Source organism: Mesocricetus auratus, unplaced genomic scaffold, assembly GCF_017639785.1.
Source record: "Mesocricetus auratus isolate SY011 unplaced genomic scaffold, BCM_Maur_2.0 Super-Scaffold_100045, whole genome shotgun sequence".
NCBI classification, from domain to species: Eukaryota; Metazoa; Chordata; class Mammalia; order Rodentia; family Cricetidae; genus Mesocricetus; species Mesocricetus auratus.
Window position 1 is genome coordinate 9,112,437 of NW_024429222.1, and position 17,356 is coordinate 9,129,792.

The following is a 17,356-nucleotide window of genomic DNA, read 5'->3' on the forward strand; positions in this document are numbered from 1 at the left end:
TTGTGTGGGAGTTCCTGTTTATAAACACAATGTTTAGGTTTATTAATACATGGAACATTTATCCAATGGCTAAAAAATGTTTAACATTTTCCTGACCTGAGTAACTTAATTGTAAATTCCTTTTGGCTTCAGTCTCACAAACATGCTCTCCATTAAGCTTTTTTAAAAAATCCATAATCATGAGCAGGCATAGTGGCCTGTGCCTGAAATTCTAACACTATGGAGCCTGAAGCAGGAGGATTGCTATGAGTTTGAAGTGAGCCTGAGCTACATGCTGAGTTCCAGATTATCCTGGGCTAGAGACTGAAACCTTATCTCCAAAAAGAAGTAAAGAAGGGAGGGAAAAGAAAGATACATGGATTTCCCTGTGGAAGAAAAATAGTCTAGATCTCCTGAGTAAACTGGGAGCAAGGGGAGGGGGGAAAAGGAGGGGAAAGTGGAGAAGGGGACAGAGGAGGAGAACATGAGGGAACAGGATGGTCGAGATGGGGAAAGGACAGAGAGGGAGAGCAAGAAAAGAAATACCTTGACAGAGGGAGCCATTATGTGATTAGCAAGAAACCTGGCACTGGGGAAATTCCCAGGAATGTACAAGGATGACCCCAGATAAAACTCTAAGCAATAGAGGAGAGGATGTCTGAATTGGCCTTCCCTTGTAACAGATCAAAGACTATTGTAATTATCATCATAGAGCCTTCATCCAGTAGCTGATGGAAGCAGAAGCAGATATCCACAGCTAAGCACTGGGCAGAGCTCCCAGAGTCGAGCTGAAGAGAAGAAGGGCTGATAATACGATCAAAGGGGTCAAGACCACCATGGGGAAACCCACAGAAACAGCTGACCCAAGCTAGTGGGAGCTCACTGACTCCAGATTGACATCTGGTGAAACTGCATAGGGCCAAATTAGGCCCTCTGAATGTGGTGACAGTTATGTGGGTTGGACAGTTTATGGGGCCACTGGCAGTGGGACTAGGATTTATCCCTAGGGCATGAACTGGCTATTTTGGAGCCCATTCCCTATGAAGGGATATTCTCTCAGCCTAGATACAGGGGGGAGGGCCTTGGTCCTGCCCTCAATGTGATATGACAGACTTTTTTTGACTCCCCACGGGAGGTCTCACACTCTCTGAGTGGATGGGGCATGTAGTGGCATCTTGCCTTTCCAATGAACTTGTGGTGGTGGCCACACCCTTTTGGCATGGTTTCATGTGCAGACGTGACCCAATAAGGTAGAGGAGGGACTGGCTTGAGTTCTCTTAGGTTGCAGAGAGCATCAAAAGGACAGAGACTACATCTTCTGGAGCAGAAAGACCGCTGCATCTATTTACTCTTATTTGTGTAAGTACTTCCATAATAAATACCTATTTATCATTTATCTTGGGTCTGGTGGACTCATTTAAATCCTGCCTTCAGAGAGTTGGAAGAGGGAACTGGGTTAGTATGTAAATTTCTAATCCAAGAGAGAAAGGAAGGAAGGAAGGAAGGAAGGAAGGAAGGAAGGAAGGAAGGAAGGAAGAAGGAAGAAAGGAAGAAGGACCGGCCAAGTCTTCAGAACAAAAGAGAAGGTCAACCAGCTCCCATGGCTGCATATGTAGCCACCTTTCCATCCTGCCACAGTTCTTTCCCACAGCAAGACAAGCAGGTACACCTTCCCTCCTCTTTTGGATATGTTAAGATATTAATTAATGCTCTCGCCACCCGCCAATTTCATTTTTACCTTACGTCTGAACACATAGCATCTTTGTTTTCTGCTGACACATTCCAACACTAAAATGGAAGATGATATACACAATGTAAGGTCCTAACGTAATCTCCCCCTACCACAGGGCCATTTTGGGAGAAGAAAATGTAAATGAGAATGTGAAATCTAGCAGGGGATATAGAGCTGTTGACAGGGAACACTGGAGTAGGAGCCAGACGGACTTAACTCTGGTCTTCATGTCTGTGTCTGTGTTTCCCTGGCAAAGGACTTTCCCTCTTAGGACATCAGCAGTATACACACAAGGAATCCACACAGTAAAATTCCCCATTCGTAATTCAACATGGAATAATACTAATAAGATTAAAAACGGATAATTCAGAGGGCAAAGGTCCTTACCGCTCTGGGGTCCTCAAGTAAATTGATCTTAAAAAGTTTCTGTGAAGAAAGAGGCAGAGATTTTGGTGAGATGGTCTCCATGAATAAACGATGATCCTTTGACTATCACTCCTAAGGCATCAGATTCTCATTCCTAGCTATTCCTTACATGGACTCAGGCTAAGAGGACACTGCACAGAATTCTTAATATTGGCATGGTCTCTGATGAGTGAAGGGGGCATCAAGGAGGCAGATTCTCAGACTCAGAGCCCGGATTGCTGGAGCTCTGGGGAAGACACCTATTGCCTATGCCTAGGCTATTCTTTATCTTTTCTATATACCCATATTCCCTGGGGGGGAAAGGAAGAATAAAATGACTTGGTAGCAGGGATGCATGGCCTCAAGGCATAATAGAGCAAGAGGTAGGATGGACCATCCAAAGAGAATTGGTTTGTCCCTCCCCCACCCTTCCCTGCTCTCACTTTGTAAGTTCAGTCATCAGACAAAGTGAATCACCATGTCCCTGAACCTAGAGACCAGTCCAAAGATGGATACATGCCACTGTCAATGCAACAGGATTCAAATCAAATGTTGGGACTTAGACCGTTTCTAAGGGAATAGGAAATAGTGTAGAGTGCTCTGTCTTTAACCTGCCATGAAGATAAATTTGCTTCAGAAAGATGCCAATAAAGAAACACAAAAGCTGTGGTGCAGCATCTCAATAACATCTCCGGAGTCCACATCCCAAGACAGGAGCCACTTGAAGATTCTGTTCCTCTTTCCTTTCTCTGTCCGTGGCCCCTTGTCCAGAGTGCTCTCTTACATTAAGAAAACTTGACCATAATAATCTCACTGACTTGTTCTAAACCATGCGTTTCTGTAGTGTGTTCATCAAGACTGCAGTGTTTACAATGCTATGACTTAGCTTGTAGGTCTTGCCTATATATGGGAATCAGTCCTAGGACCCATCTACTGCAATAGATGGGGTAAAGCCTGTAAGACCTTGACCCTACACAGGAACTATGGCAACTGGGGAAAGCTGGGAGCTGGAGATGTGGTCTCTTCTCCAGGAAGAGCATACCAATTGGTTGTCCAATGACAAATGGTCAACCTTTAAAACATATATACAAATAACATTATATGACATGAACAGATTATATTTAGGAATATATATGAATAGAAAAATACATAATTTCATGCAATAACTATTAGTGAGAAAAGAGGCTACAAATTCGAAAGAGAGTGGGGAAGGGCATATGAGACCATTTGGGTAGAAGAAAAGGAAAGGAGAGATTTTGTAGCTATATTATAATCTCAAATTTAGAAAAAAGCTATATTGGGTGGATGGATGGATGGATGGACGGATGACAGATAAAGAAATAGTACAGAAAAAAATCTTAGCGTGGTGGTTTACACCTTTAATCCCAAATTCGTGAGGCAGAGGCAGGCAAATCTCTGCGAGTTTGATACCAGCCTAGTCTACAGAGTGAGTTCTGGGACAGCCAGGAATACACAGAGAAATCCTGTATAGAAAAACCAAGAAAAGAAAGAAAGAAGGAAAGAAAGGAGGGAAAGATAGAGGGAGGGAAGGAGGGAGGGAGGGAGGGAGGAAGGAAGGAAGGAAGGAAGGAAGGAAGGACAATCTATTTCCAAAATTGGAACAGTTGCTCATAAAATCTAAATAATTGGAAGACTGTTAGATTATTCCTTAGAAAGCATTTTAAGCAGAAAAGATAAATTGTGGCACCATTCTTTTACCAAATTGTGCTTAATAACCCTGTCCTAAAATTCAAATAGCAATTATTTGTGGAACAGGGAAATTTAAATTTCTTAAAATAGACATGGAACACTAATAGAATGACTAGTATTACTTTAGGATAAGGTATAGGTTATTATATGGTTGTTTTGTTGAAAACTTAAGTTCTTTGCCCATGCTGTGTCAGTGCTATAACACGGGTGTCATCCCTTGCCCTGTTACACAATTTCCATCCTGCTGCTTTTGGACTCTCTTATATTAATGATATTTGACAATAATATAGAATAATGGAATTCCAGGTCTGGGTCAAGAGGCTTCTAGCAGGTGAGCACTTGGCCAGACCACCCAGAGCAAGGTGCAGTTGAATAGATGAGTCACAAGGTGGGGCTCCTCAAAGGAGCAAACCTACCAGGTTCAGTGTGGTCGCCGAGAGCTCACCCTCTGTCTTCTGGCGAAGGCAGTGAACCATGACAGCTGAGGTGGTGGTTGCACACCCAGCTGCCAGAGCAACTTGCTATACAAAATCAAAAGTAACAGCAGAGGTCAAGATCAATGTCCCTTCCCTCCATCAATACAGACGGACGTGTCTGACACATACCGATTTCTGAAGAAAGCAGGGGGTACTTGAAAATTCTCTAGACCAATATGCCTATGACCAACAGAGGTTTACATGTTTCTAATTGAAATGATGGCATTATATCTGTATCTCGGTTACTGAACTTTAAAACCTGGCACATTGTCAAAGCGGCAGGCTTAACACCAGCTGTGTTTCATGCAATTAAGAGCAAGGAATCTTAAATTTCTCTGTCTGATTTACAATATCCTCCTCTACTCTCTGGTCTTTTGCTTTCAATTTTTCTACCAATAGATTAGGGTGATTATTGCACCCGTCACATAAGGAGGGCTGGTGCCTGTAACATAATGAAGGAAGGTTCATATCGCTATTCATCATAACTTACAGGAAGCCTAGACAACACAAGTTACACAATGATACATCCAGGCTTAGAGAGTGTGGCTTGGGTAGAACCCGGCAGGCTTTCCCTCTCAGCTGTTCTCACTTCTGGAATTATGCAAGTACCTTTATTTTTGTCGTACAATATATCCTGACTCCAGTTTCTCTTTCCCCAACTCCTCACAGATCCTCCTACCTCCACACCCACCCAAACCCACACTTTTCCTTTCTCTCTCACATTATAAACATATAGTAATATATCTCATAATAAAAATAGAAAATAGGAATAGGGTGGGAGGATGGGGGGATGGTGGAGGGTGCGGGAGGAGGGGAGGGAGAGAGAACTGGGATTGACATGTAAAACAAGCTATTTAAAATGAAAAAAAAATAGAAAATAGGAAAAAGACCAAAGAAAAAGCACAAGAAACACACAGATGCAGGAACACACATATTCACAAATAAAAACACAAAACTTGAAACCAAATGCCCAGACCAATCATTATGAGACCAAAAAGAAAGAAAAAAAAAAAAGAAAACTCCAAAAATGTTTGTTACTGGGTTTGTTCTTCATTTTGTGTTGGCCACCTATGGGGCCTGCCCTTAATAGATTGCATACTTAGTGAGATTCCATCAGAGAACACTATTTTTTCCCTTTGTGAGCAGTGCTTTTGGGGCCTTGTATCCGCTTCCCCTTTCTGCACTGGAACCCCATCTGGTTTAGACCTGACTCTCTAGGCAAGAAAGACTTTCAAGGACTCCAGAAGAGCAGAAGAAAGGGCATGGGAGCTGTCCCAGGTAGGTCTTACCTCAGCCACAGGTCTGGCATCTTTCCTGACCATACCAGGGATGAGGGCCACACCACTCTCAGAAATGGCCCTGTGGAAGAGGTTCTTGGCCAGAGGAGATGACAGCTGGAGGGAAGAAGCAGTTTGTACTCACAGAAGTGGTCAATGACTCACTGGCCCTTTGAGTCTCCCTGTATCTGCTTCTTGGCCCTGGATGTTCAGCTTGGGACTTTGGTGCTCCATAGAAACAACCATGTATCCCAGAATGCACCTCAGGCTCCCTGTAGGGCCAAATTTCCTAAGAGAGCCTCACTGGAACCAGAGTTTTGAGCAAGAAATAGAAAAAGAAGTATGTATGTATTAAATACTCAGCCATAACAACAAAACTATTGGAAAGAGTTAGCAATCCCTGACCTCAAATTCCATTTCAGCAGTTCTATTACTTGGAATTAGCCCTATGAAAGGGTAGCTTGAATCAAAACAACAAAAAAGAAGCTATTCTGCCTACCAGGAGATATATTCTTAAAGCAGTTGTCCTCAGCGTCCCTAATACTGCAAGCCTTTAATACAGCTCCTCATGATATGGTGGCCTCCAACCATAAAGTTGTTTTTGCTGCTACTTCAAAACTGTAATTCTGTTAGTTGGGAAACTTAACACAGATATCTGTGTTTTCTGATGGTCTTAAGTGACCCTATGAAAGGGTCATTTTACCCTCAAAGGGATCACAACCCCCAGGTTGAGAGCATCTGCCTTAAAGAAAACTAGCACTTCTAGTCCCAGCAACTAGCAAGTGCCAACAGCTCCTCAGATGGGGAGGAACTCATGCTATCCTCCCCTCTGAATGCTGGCACTTGTCTGCCTTGAGCTTTCGCAGGCCTCGTTCATATTGTCGCCACTACTGTGAGTTGTGTGACTGACCTGCTGTGCCACTCCTGTTACAGCCACCCCTGTGTTGTAGTCACCCACCACATCTCACTCATACAACCCTCCCCTCTTCTTCTGTAACAGCCCTTGAGACTTGGAGGAAGAGTTGTGGTATAGATGCCCGTTTGGGGCTGCACTTTCTGCAGTCTCCTATCCTCCCCGTTCATCACCATCTACTGAAAAACGACACTTATGTGGTGAGGGCTGAGAGATGTCCCAACCCATAGGTATAATGATAAGTTCTTAGAGACTGCTTTAGTACTATGTTCATTTAGCAGAACAATAGTAGTACACTCTCCCCTAAGGCCTATGATCTATCTAGCTGAAGGTTCTTACTAGAAAACAGTGCCAGGATAACTCACTATTTTAATATTAGGAGATTATATAGGTAAAAAAACATTCATTCCAACCATGGAATAGTATTTTAAAAAATACAAGATAAGAGAAAGATAGAGGAGGGAAGAGGCATAAAATGTAGAAAACAAAAAAATGTCAAAATTTTTACATTGACAATGCCTGGGTAGTGGGACACTGGATAACTTTATTCTTTAGGCTTATCTGAAATTTAACATTTACTATACTTCTAAACCACATTAAAACGTTTTTGTGACTGTCAAACCGTGGAACAAATATGCATTTGAGCAATGAGATAGTGGGGACAACCCTCTGCTCATCCCAGAAGCAGATGATGAGCTCCTTACAGCTCCCAACACCATCTGAGTCCACGGCCTATTTCCACACCAGCACAACACATCACTGTCCCTCTGGACTTGTCTGTGTCCCATGTTCTCTGCTCTACTCTTCACTTGTCATTTCACTCATTCTTCCATCACCCACATTTATCAACCTGTCATTCCTCAATTCCAGCTGTTCCCCCTCTTAAAGGTAGAGAAGCCTTCATGTTACCCTATCTTCCAACATGTAGACTTACCTTGTGGCCATTGAATGACAGTCTGTCTAACTCATGTTTTTGTTTCTTCCTATTTGAATTCTATCTACCCCTAGTTCCCAAGAATGGTAAAGTCATAGTGCTTAGGGATTAGCAAAGAAGAAAAGGTTTTACAAGAAAAGATAGGTATGTCCCTAGCATAGACATTATTAGGTATTATTGTAAAGTTGAGTTCTGAGCTTTCTAAGAGCAAGGAAAATTTGACCATTAGCTCGGTACTATCTGATATTATGCAATAAGTAAATTGAAATCTGATAGCAAAATTGTTGTGGCTGGACTGACTGACCCCCCAAGAGATCCTGTTAGGGCCACATAAAGCCTAGGCATGAGACCTGGTGCTGGGGACACTTACAAGGACAGAGACACTTTCACCTCCTGCTGACTGTCCAAAGATGATCACAAAGTGTTGTCCTGAACACAGCGCAATGCAGCCACCTGGTCCAAGTGGCCCCAGTTTCCCTGGCTGTATTCATCTCCTGTGCTGCAAAAAAAAGGTGCAAGTGTGGACAGATATGTCAAAGCAGGTTCTCAGAACCATGGATTGATTAGAAGCTCAGTGTGAGCTTTCTGGAATAGAGCTGATTCTGTCTGTATCCCTGATATGAGGACCTTCATCTGCCCCTCATCCTTATAGAATTGTTCTGAGTGAGGCTTCCCTCTCTCAGAAAGTGTGTTCTGGGGCATAACTATGTATCTAAGAGTGATCTAAGACCTAGAGCACAACTGAGAAGTATACAAAAACTTCTGACAAAAATGAAAATCAGAATCGGATGAAAAGAGTATAATGCCACCTAGTGGGGACATAAAAAATGAGCAAAGAGGAGCTAGAAGGAGACCTAGAGAGGAGAATGAAAGATTTTGTGATCATGGAGACATCCTTTGAGGCACTGGCACTTAACAGTGACAAATAGAATGAACACATCTACTTGAGAAATTATCAGAGGAAGGAAGCAGAGCTGAGTGCAGGACCCCAGAGCCATGGGAACAAAGCTGGGTAGGAAGCAAATGTCAATGTGGGAAAAGCATGCACTTGGCTAAGACTTGTATGTCCTTGTAGACGTAGACCAAGTGGGGGCACTCTCCAGTGACAAAACATAACTGACTCTGACACGTGTGTACTCTAATCATGACATTAGCAATATTGTAATAATAAGCGGTTAAGATAATTATCAATGTCAAAGACATAGGGTTTTGATTAGTAGGCAGAAATCATTTCAAGGTAGCTAGATTCTAAGCATATTTCAAAGGAAGCCAAGAAAGTTTGATATGGAACTGAATGTAGGGAGGGAGAGAAAGAAAATTCCAGGTTTCTATTAGACCTTTGTCCTGATCAAAGGGGAAAGTGGAGCTCCCAGCAGCTATACAGGGGATCTTTGAGGGAAGAGGTATGTTTGTTGGAGAAGTAAATGGAGTCTACAGTTCCATGTACCCCTGTAAAGGCATCCTGTAGACACCCCAGGGAAATAAGACGAAGTAGCTAAAGGCCAAGCACCTAGGGTTCCAAGGAGAGGTAATGACTACAGATGGTAACCCTTGGAATCACTCAGGTATTTGCTGGAGAGGGAAAAGCAGCATCCAACAAGATGGGACATGACCAAAGCCAGGAGAAGGATTATCTCAAAGAGGCAGTAGAGGCTGCCCATGGCTGATGCAGCGTATCGCATGCAGTTACGCGTACTGATAAAGGTCACAGCTGACCTCTGGGGCAGCCTGAAGTGCATGGGCAGATGAAAACATGCCTGCAAGAGCACTCACTAAGTTTCTTCAGGAAACTGTCCCGTCTTTCCTATGAGAAGATGTAAAGCATTCAGCTATTATGCTGCCTGGTAACCAGCAGCATAGAGGAATGCAGTGTGCTGCCAGCACAGGTCAAAAGAGGTAAGTGTTTCAAAACTGGTAACACAAAGAGTAGGCCATAGAGAACACATCAGGGCTTCACAGGTAGTTTAGAACTCAAAACAGGAGAAACAGTACAAACGTTCAAAGGCAGACGGACAGGCATTGCTGCAGAATAATGAGGTGGGTGAGGTCAAATAATAAAGAAGAGAACAAAGGATTTTTGAAAGAGTTGAGCAAAGGCCTCCATGAGAGATTACATCACTACAGCTGGGTTCTAAAATCTTCGAATTGGCAGATGTTATGGTTTAGATGTGGTTTGTGCTACCAAGGTTTATTGTTTCCCAATGTGGCAAGAATATATAGTGATGGATCCTGTAAAATACAAGGCCCAAGTGGAAGGTGACTAGGTCACCAGGCTACGCACTAGGAATGTATCTGTCAGAAAGCTCTTGTAGTAAGAATAAGGCTCCTCATTTAGTTTCCATACATCACCATGAGATGTATGTAGGTGTCTAGGCTGAAGACTCCATGTTGATGTATTGGCTATGTGGCAGTGCTTGCTGATGCCACCACAGGGCCACTTGATGCCACCAGGTACCACCATGAGGCCACTTGATCTTGTACTTTGTCTGTTCAAAAACAGTTCTAAATTCACCTTTTTATTTTGTATAATCAATATGCAACTGACTATTATGGGAGCTAATGCACAGTCTCCAGTGACCTACCTGAAGAATCCCCAGGTGCCAACGCGGTACTGAATGGCCACCACCACCACATTTCCATGGGCAGAGAGGGCCAGTCCATCATAAGTTGATGCCCCACCCATCACCAGAGAGCCTCCATGGATCCACACCATCACTTGCGGGACATTGCTGTGAAGGCCATAAGAAGCAGAACTGGGAAGGCTAATAGAAACTGTCTGTTCTTGTTACTTTTTCCTCACTCTTACTGAAGGAGGTCAATGCCCAAGGTCTGTCAGTGCCCAGCAAGGATAAAAAAGCATGTTCTTCCATATCCTCTCACCAGTGCTCAGCCCACATCCAACTTTGTGTCTCCTGGAAGTTCATGCCTTTCACTCCCACCCTGAGAGCCATGTATTCTAATGCGCTTTGCATTGATAACATCGTTGCAGTCACAGGAAGGATCAAGGATGTGCTGTTTTCCCTAATACTCATCCTGGACTCATCTACCTGAATTTATGCTCCACAGCAGTTAACTCTGTAGTTGTGGGTTAAACTCTATTATATATTGTGATTACCTCAAGACCCAAGAATCCCCCCCTCCCTGGGATGGTGTGAATGAAAATGGCTCCTGTAGGCTTATATATTTGAATTTTTTTTGGTTTTTCGAGACAGAGTTTCTCTGTGGCTTTGGAGGTTGTCCTGGAACTCGCTCTGTAGACCAGGCTGGCCTCGAACTCACAGAGATCCGCCTGCCTCTGCCTCCCGAGTGCTGGAATTAAAGGTGTGTGCCACCAACGCCCGGCTTCTTTTTTTCTCTAGTTGGTGGAACTGCTTTGGAAGAATTAGGAGGTGTGGCCTTGTTGGAGTAGGTCTTCACTGGGCATGGGTTTGAGATTTCAAAGATCCATCCCAGGCCCAATAGCTTGTTCTTTTCCTGCTGCCCTGAGAGTGTTTAAATAATATTGTAACATTACCAATAAAGAAAAGCTTATAATTTGTGCCATACACCAAGAACTGACCAAGCATTAGAAATAACTTTCTTATCCATTCTTGGTGTCATTCACTCCCAGGACTATCCAACCTGAGAACATTGTAACCAGTCCCACTTTATGTTATAATCGTCCTCATTATTTTTTCATTTAATAGTTTTGCTGGCATTCTGTGGCAATTAAATCACACTATCTTTCTTTCAATAAATTCTGCCTTTTGATTATTTTTTAAATATTTTTGTATCTTGTCATATTCTCAAAATATAACTACTAAGACAGTTGTTGTTTCAACAACACTCTAAGGAGTAAACTACATGACACACAGATCACATTGATGATGCAGGGCAGTTGTACCATGTTTTCAATGACTCTTGCCATTTCTGTCACCATTAATTGGTGTAGTCATGCTATTATTGCTTAGGCTTGGTATTTTTAACCATGTTAAGTTTGTGTTTTCTAGGCTATGACAATTTCAAACTATATCCCTAATGATTCAGGGATTCTAACCAGTTTCTGCTATATGAAATTCAAAGTCTCCACTCCAATTGATAAAGTAGAGGAAGTGTTTGTGATCTGTCTTAGGTGGGAACTATACCTCTCAGAAGCATGAGGAAGATTTTACAAGACAGGTCAATTCTTCGGTCCCCCTAAAAACATGTTATGGACCACTGCTCTCAGGGAGATTTGAGATGGGAGAATAGGATAGAGAGGGGTACTCCAAAGGCATCAAGATTGAAAAATGAGAGAATCCAGCAGCAGAGAAAAACTGGAAACCCTTTTGACCACAAGTTACATGGAACAAACCAGCATGTATGGAAGACAAGCCTGGTGATCTCCAAATGCTGGCAAAGCCAAGCTATAAATGACTATGTAAATGACTTATAAAAGAGAGAATCTCATGGCCCAAGGCCTCTGAGACTCAGACTCCTCCCAGTTCTCCAGCTCACTTCATTCTCAGCAATATTTCTCTCTTGCTTAATAAACTTTCTCTATTTCTATCAATATTCATATGTCCCTAATCCACTCCTTTGTTCCAGAAAACAAGAACTTAGATGTCTCGGTAGGAGCACTCTGGGCTGTAATCCACACCCATAGTACTAGAAGGAAGGCTCTATGAGACTGGAGCATGATCCTCCTCTTACTGACCCCAAACCTGGCTGTGTATGGGTACCCTGAGTGTACAGTAGACAATGCATACATGGGTGAATGATCTCTATCCCCACTTCCTTGTGGTTTCAAAGTACATACTCCTAGGCTAAAAGTCAGGGTATCTCAGGAAGATCATGATACCCTAACCTCTTCCATGAGTCATCTTCTACCCCAGAAGCCCCTTTAACTTCAGCCTTCAATTAATAGACAGCCCCATTTCTGACTCTTCATTCATTTGGAAAATTCTAATTCACTAGGTCACCAGTCTGTGATGAGATGAGGAGGAAATGAGCTACAATTAAGTCCCAAATATTTGGCCAAAGTGTTTGTGACACTGTCTCACTCTGCATCCTCCACACTGCCATAGGACAGTAAAAGATTCTACATACGATACCTGTGTGCTGTGGACAAGCTTCGTTTAATTCTTAGCTCATGACAAAGACACTGATGTGAAGATCAGAAAACCAGTCTCTTAGACTCTATCACTAATGGCTGACGTTTTCTTTTTCTTCGATTATTGCCCTAGTTTCTCTATGTGTAACAAAAAGTTCCTCATTTTTCAGTAAGATTCTTTCCAGCTTTAATTTTCTGCAAAGTATACCTCAGCTTCTCTGTGGATTATATTCTCTCTCTAGTAACTAAGACCAGTCACTGCCCTTCTGTTTGTATGAGAGAACTTGGAAGGATAAGGTGTGTGTCCCAGATGCATAGCAGTCTCTACCACAGTCTGGCTGACATCACCACGACAGCATGAGAGAATGAATGCTTGCATTTCCAATAGTTGCAGAATGCTCTAGCCCCTGCCATAGAGTCCCATCCCAATTTCCTTCACCTCCAATTGTACAGAACCAACTGATGCTGGAAATCACAGCTCCTGATCAGTGATCCCCATGCTCACCAGCAACCTCATGCTCTTTGTCAAGTCAGCAGGAGTGTAAATATTTAGGTAGAGACAGTCTTCAAAAATGTGAGAGGAATGCTCTCCTTTCTGTTGGTAAAGAGATCAGAGAGCATTTTCCCTACAACAGCATCTTGGGAACACCTGAGAGAGAGAGAAAGAGAGAGAACATCTGAGGTTCCACCAGACAGATACTGGGCATGTCACCTGGTGCTTAGCTTTGCCTTGCAAAACTTGAACCTAGAAATGAGGTTGCTATCAAAGGATAGGATGGTCTTTGTGGTTCCTGAGGGACCATGGGATTCTGTAGAGTCTCCTGAATCTGCAGAGGGTGAGGACCTAGCATCATTCCTCTTCCCGGAGTGTTTGAGCTGCCTTAGTCAATGTAAGGAGTTGCTCTCACACTGATTTCTCCTGGAAGATGGCACCTGTCTGATGGTTTTCTTCTGCTAGGCTTTGTATAGCCTATAGGATGGACTACTTCTCCACCTCATAAACATGATCTAGTTCTTGAGAGACTTCACTCAGCCAGGAAAATACCTCCAATAACTGACAGCCCACGGCATGTCAGGGGTCATATCTCTGTGGGACGAAGAGATTCATTCTAGTCCTGCCTCAGCCTCTAATGTGCTAGGCAACGTTGGGTGAATTTCTTTCCTGCTGTGGTCCCTAATCTTCCAGGTGCAGTTGAGAAGAGTGATGTCTCAAATGACCTTGCAATCCTGGCCTGATAAGGTTCTATTATCCACTTGCCCCAGTAGCCATTGGTGACTTCCCTGATGAGAGGTCTTAAGAGATTATTCCCAGATTGTAACTATTAATGAGAACTGACTTCTCCTAGTTGGTTTAAATGGATATTGACTTAAAGTCCCGTTATGTGATAACTTATTTAAGCCACAGATTATCCACAATGTGTTCTTTTATATCTTGAGTTACAAATGAGAAAAGTAGGGCACAGGTTAATTAGAGAAACCATTCAAGGTACTATGAGCAGGAGGACAACATAGTGTTTACATTCCAGGAAAATATAATCGACATCCCTGATCCCAGTGGATTCTGTGGGAAGCATGCACTCCTTAGTATAAAAGGAGGAACTGAAGCTCTCTGGTACCAGAATCACACAGATGTCAAGTGGCAGAATCTGAGATGCTTGAGGGAAATTCCTGGTTTCCATCTTGGAGAGCATGTCAACAATGGCAAAGGGAATAATATTCATAAGGGATTTTAATTTTCAAGTATCAAAGAGGAAAAGGAGTTCAACATCACCAGTAATTTAGATAAGTATAATGCAAAGATCTAATGCTATAAATTATTACTGTGGTTTTATACTATTAGTTTCCTGATTTAGTAACCACAAAACAAGCATCCTTTGATTAAGCCCAAGCATTGGCAAGCATCTGCTAAATAAGGACTTTTTCATTTATCAGTGAAAGAAGTGTGTATATTTAGAATACTTATGAAGAGAAATTGAGCCAAAAGCACATATTATTTGATTCAATAATGTCATTTCTGGGGATAAAAATTCATCAAAGTATGTAATTATGTAGCTAAAACATATCCACAATATTCTTATTCATTTTGTCATGAATATAAAAAACAACTCAATGGCCCCCAGAAAGAAACTGATTAATTGACTAAATAAACTGTATTTCATTAGAAAAATTAAGGCAGCTTCTTAACATCAGGCTGTGATAATTATGGGATAGAATAATGATGATATTCTGTCAAATGAGTAAAGAGTCCTCCACGGTGCCTCTGACTGTGATCAGGAAGAAAGTATACCACAAAGAAAAGACAAGAAGTCCGGCTGAAAGTTCCTGCAATTCTCTCTGGGTTTCAGTTTTCCTGTCTCTGCTTGCTGTGTTTCCCAACTATTTTTTGTAAACTGTGTGTGTTAGACTTGCACTTCTTTAGGTGACTAAGGAAGGCCAACCACCAATCAGCTTGTGACTAGGCAGCAAGCCTGGATTTGCAGTGAACCTCCATTATCCCTCACCCATGTTTCTTACTAAACCCACACCGCCCTATCAGCATTTAAGACAGAACAGACCGAATCTTACTGCTCAACTTGTTTATCTTATCAAAGCACTTAGCGTTGTAGCATATTCTCTAAATCATTTATTAGCTTACTCATTATCTCAAAACAGCAAGTATCCTGAAGATCATTGTTTTCTTTGCACATGGATTCATACACCCAGAGCACGCTCAACTCACAAGAACACTAAACAAACACATGATGGATAAGGGCTCTAAAGAGCCGTAACACTTCTGGGCTGCTTTAATTTCTAGTGTTCGTAAGGACTTCAGACAAAACACAGTTGATCACAGAACTGCCTGACTCCTTTCTGCATCACTGAGACAGATGTTCTTGTGGAACAAGGCCCAGGCCCACCCCAGCAGCTTACATAGGGGGGTAGGAGGTGGCATTCTTCACAAAACCCCAGGGCTGTGCAGGCTGTGGTGGAGTAAACCTCAGGAATCCAAGAGGAGACATGGCAAGGGGACTCCCAGGAAGACAGCCACAGGCCGTGTGAATCCTTCTAAGCAGACCTACTTCCCCAGGACTTTGCCATGCCTGGTGTCCACCACAGGTGGTCAGGATGGATCGCCTGCTCAACATGGAAAAGAAACAAGAACACATCAGAGTGACAAGACCAGACCTGGATTCCAGGAGTTTTCCCACTATCCATGCATGTGACCTTGAGTAAGTCACCTCAAATCTCTAGGCCATGGTTTCTTCTCACATGAAAATAATTCTTCATAACTCGCAAGAATGATGGAATGAATAAACTGGAGTTGGAGGTATAAAACTATCCAAGCAAAGTGGTGGTAAACAGAGAACTAATGAACATCAGATTCCTCTCTAAAGCCTCTGGAAGTATTTATCTGCCATGATCCCAGTGCAGGCTGGGTGAGAGGATGGAAGGTATATCTCCTTGTCTGTGGAGGAATGGCCCAGTAGGGGAAGGACCGCAGACACACTTCACCTGACTCTGGAGTGAAAGAGGCTTCATCCTGGGAGAGGACAGGAAGAGCTATGGAGTCGGAAGGAGTGAGACCTTCTAACCGTGTGATCATGGAGGAACTGGATTTACAGGCATGCAGAGGGGACAGGGTAAGATGGGAAGAGAGTATAAAACAGAGGAAAGAGACTCAACAAAGACCCGGAGCAGCCAGAGCCCAGGACCGGGCTGGGAATGGCAAATGACCATGATGCCACCAAGTGGAGTCTATGGTGAGAAGAAGATGGTCCTGGGTGAGCAGGTGGGGTCTAGCACAAGGACTGAGATGACTTTGCAAATAAAAAGCTGCAATAAGTGTGCTGGAGGACAAAATATGTAATTCTAGAACTTTCCTCTGTTGGCTCTGGGTTGGGCCATGCAGAGAATAGAGATTGGGTGGGGTCATAGACAAGTTTCTCTCAGACAAAGCAATCCTTCTCCTCTGTCATACTTCTACCTTCGGGGACATTGACCAAACACCACCCTCTTTCGGGACTCCTTTGCAGTCACTCCTGACCTGCTCTTGTCAGGCTTTGGTAATCTATGCACCAGGGTATCCTTCACCTGCCCTCCCAGTTGCTGTGGAGACAGGTAGATTGTCAACATCTCTCCTAAAGTGTGTGGCCAGAGACAAAAACAACAGTCTACATTTGGCCTAAGGGAAGAATACTCCAAGTATTAGAAACGCTGTATTGGAAAGGTTTTTAAAACAGTGTCTGAACTTCTAATTCCCTTGTTCACTCTGGATTTTTCTTGAGTAATTACTTCATAATTAATAATAATATATAGCAATGAACTACATTCCTCATGAAGAAACGATTATGTAATGTATGAACTGGTAGCATATGTTAAATAAATGGTTTAGTATAAATCAATAGTAAATAAAATGAAAATATAAAAACAGTATCCAAGTCTCACAGTGCCAATGGCCAGTTCCATACTGTGAACATTCAAGCTGTTTTTTATGGTGGCTGCTAATTATTACAAATATCATTGTCATGAACTTTCAGGGAGACGTGTCAAAATAGTCCCCAGTTTATGGTGTTTTTAATCTAAGATAGAGAACATAGCCTCATCATGAGTCTAAGGACATAATCATTAATACTAGAAACTCTAAAAGTGAAATGACAAACCCACATGCCTGCTCCATGGGTTATCAGAGAACTAATGCTTTTGCTCCTGGTGAATTCTACAGGGAATAAATTCCAGGAGGAGGGTAAAAGAAAAGGTCTGAGCAGATGCCACATATGTAAGAGTGTGCACAGGCTCACATATCAACCAATTGCTGCATGCCAGATATGAATTCCAGTCCCCCAGTTACTCAAAGCTGCCTTGCTGGGTGCCTGTCAACA

At 42.7% G+C, this 17,356-nt stretch overlaps 1 pseudogene; it reads right to left on the reverse strand.

Moving 5' to 3' along the window:
• LOC101824281 overlaps positions 1 to 17,356 on the reverse strand; it is a 34,984-nt pseudogene that overhangs the window by 16,281 nt on the left and 1,347 nt on the right.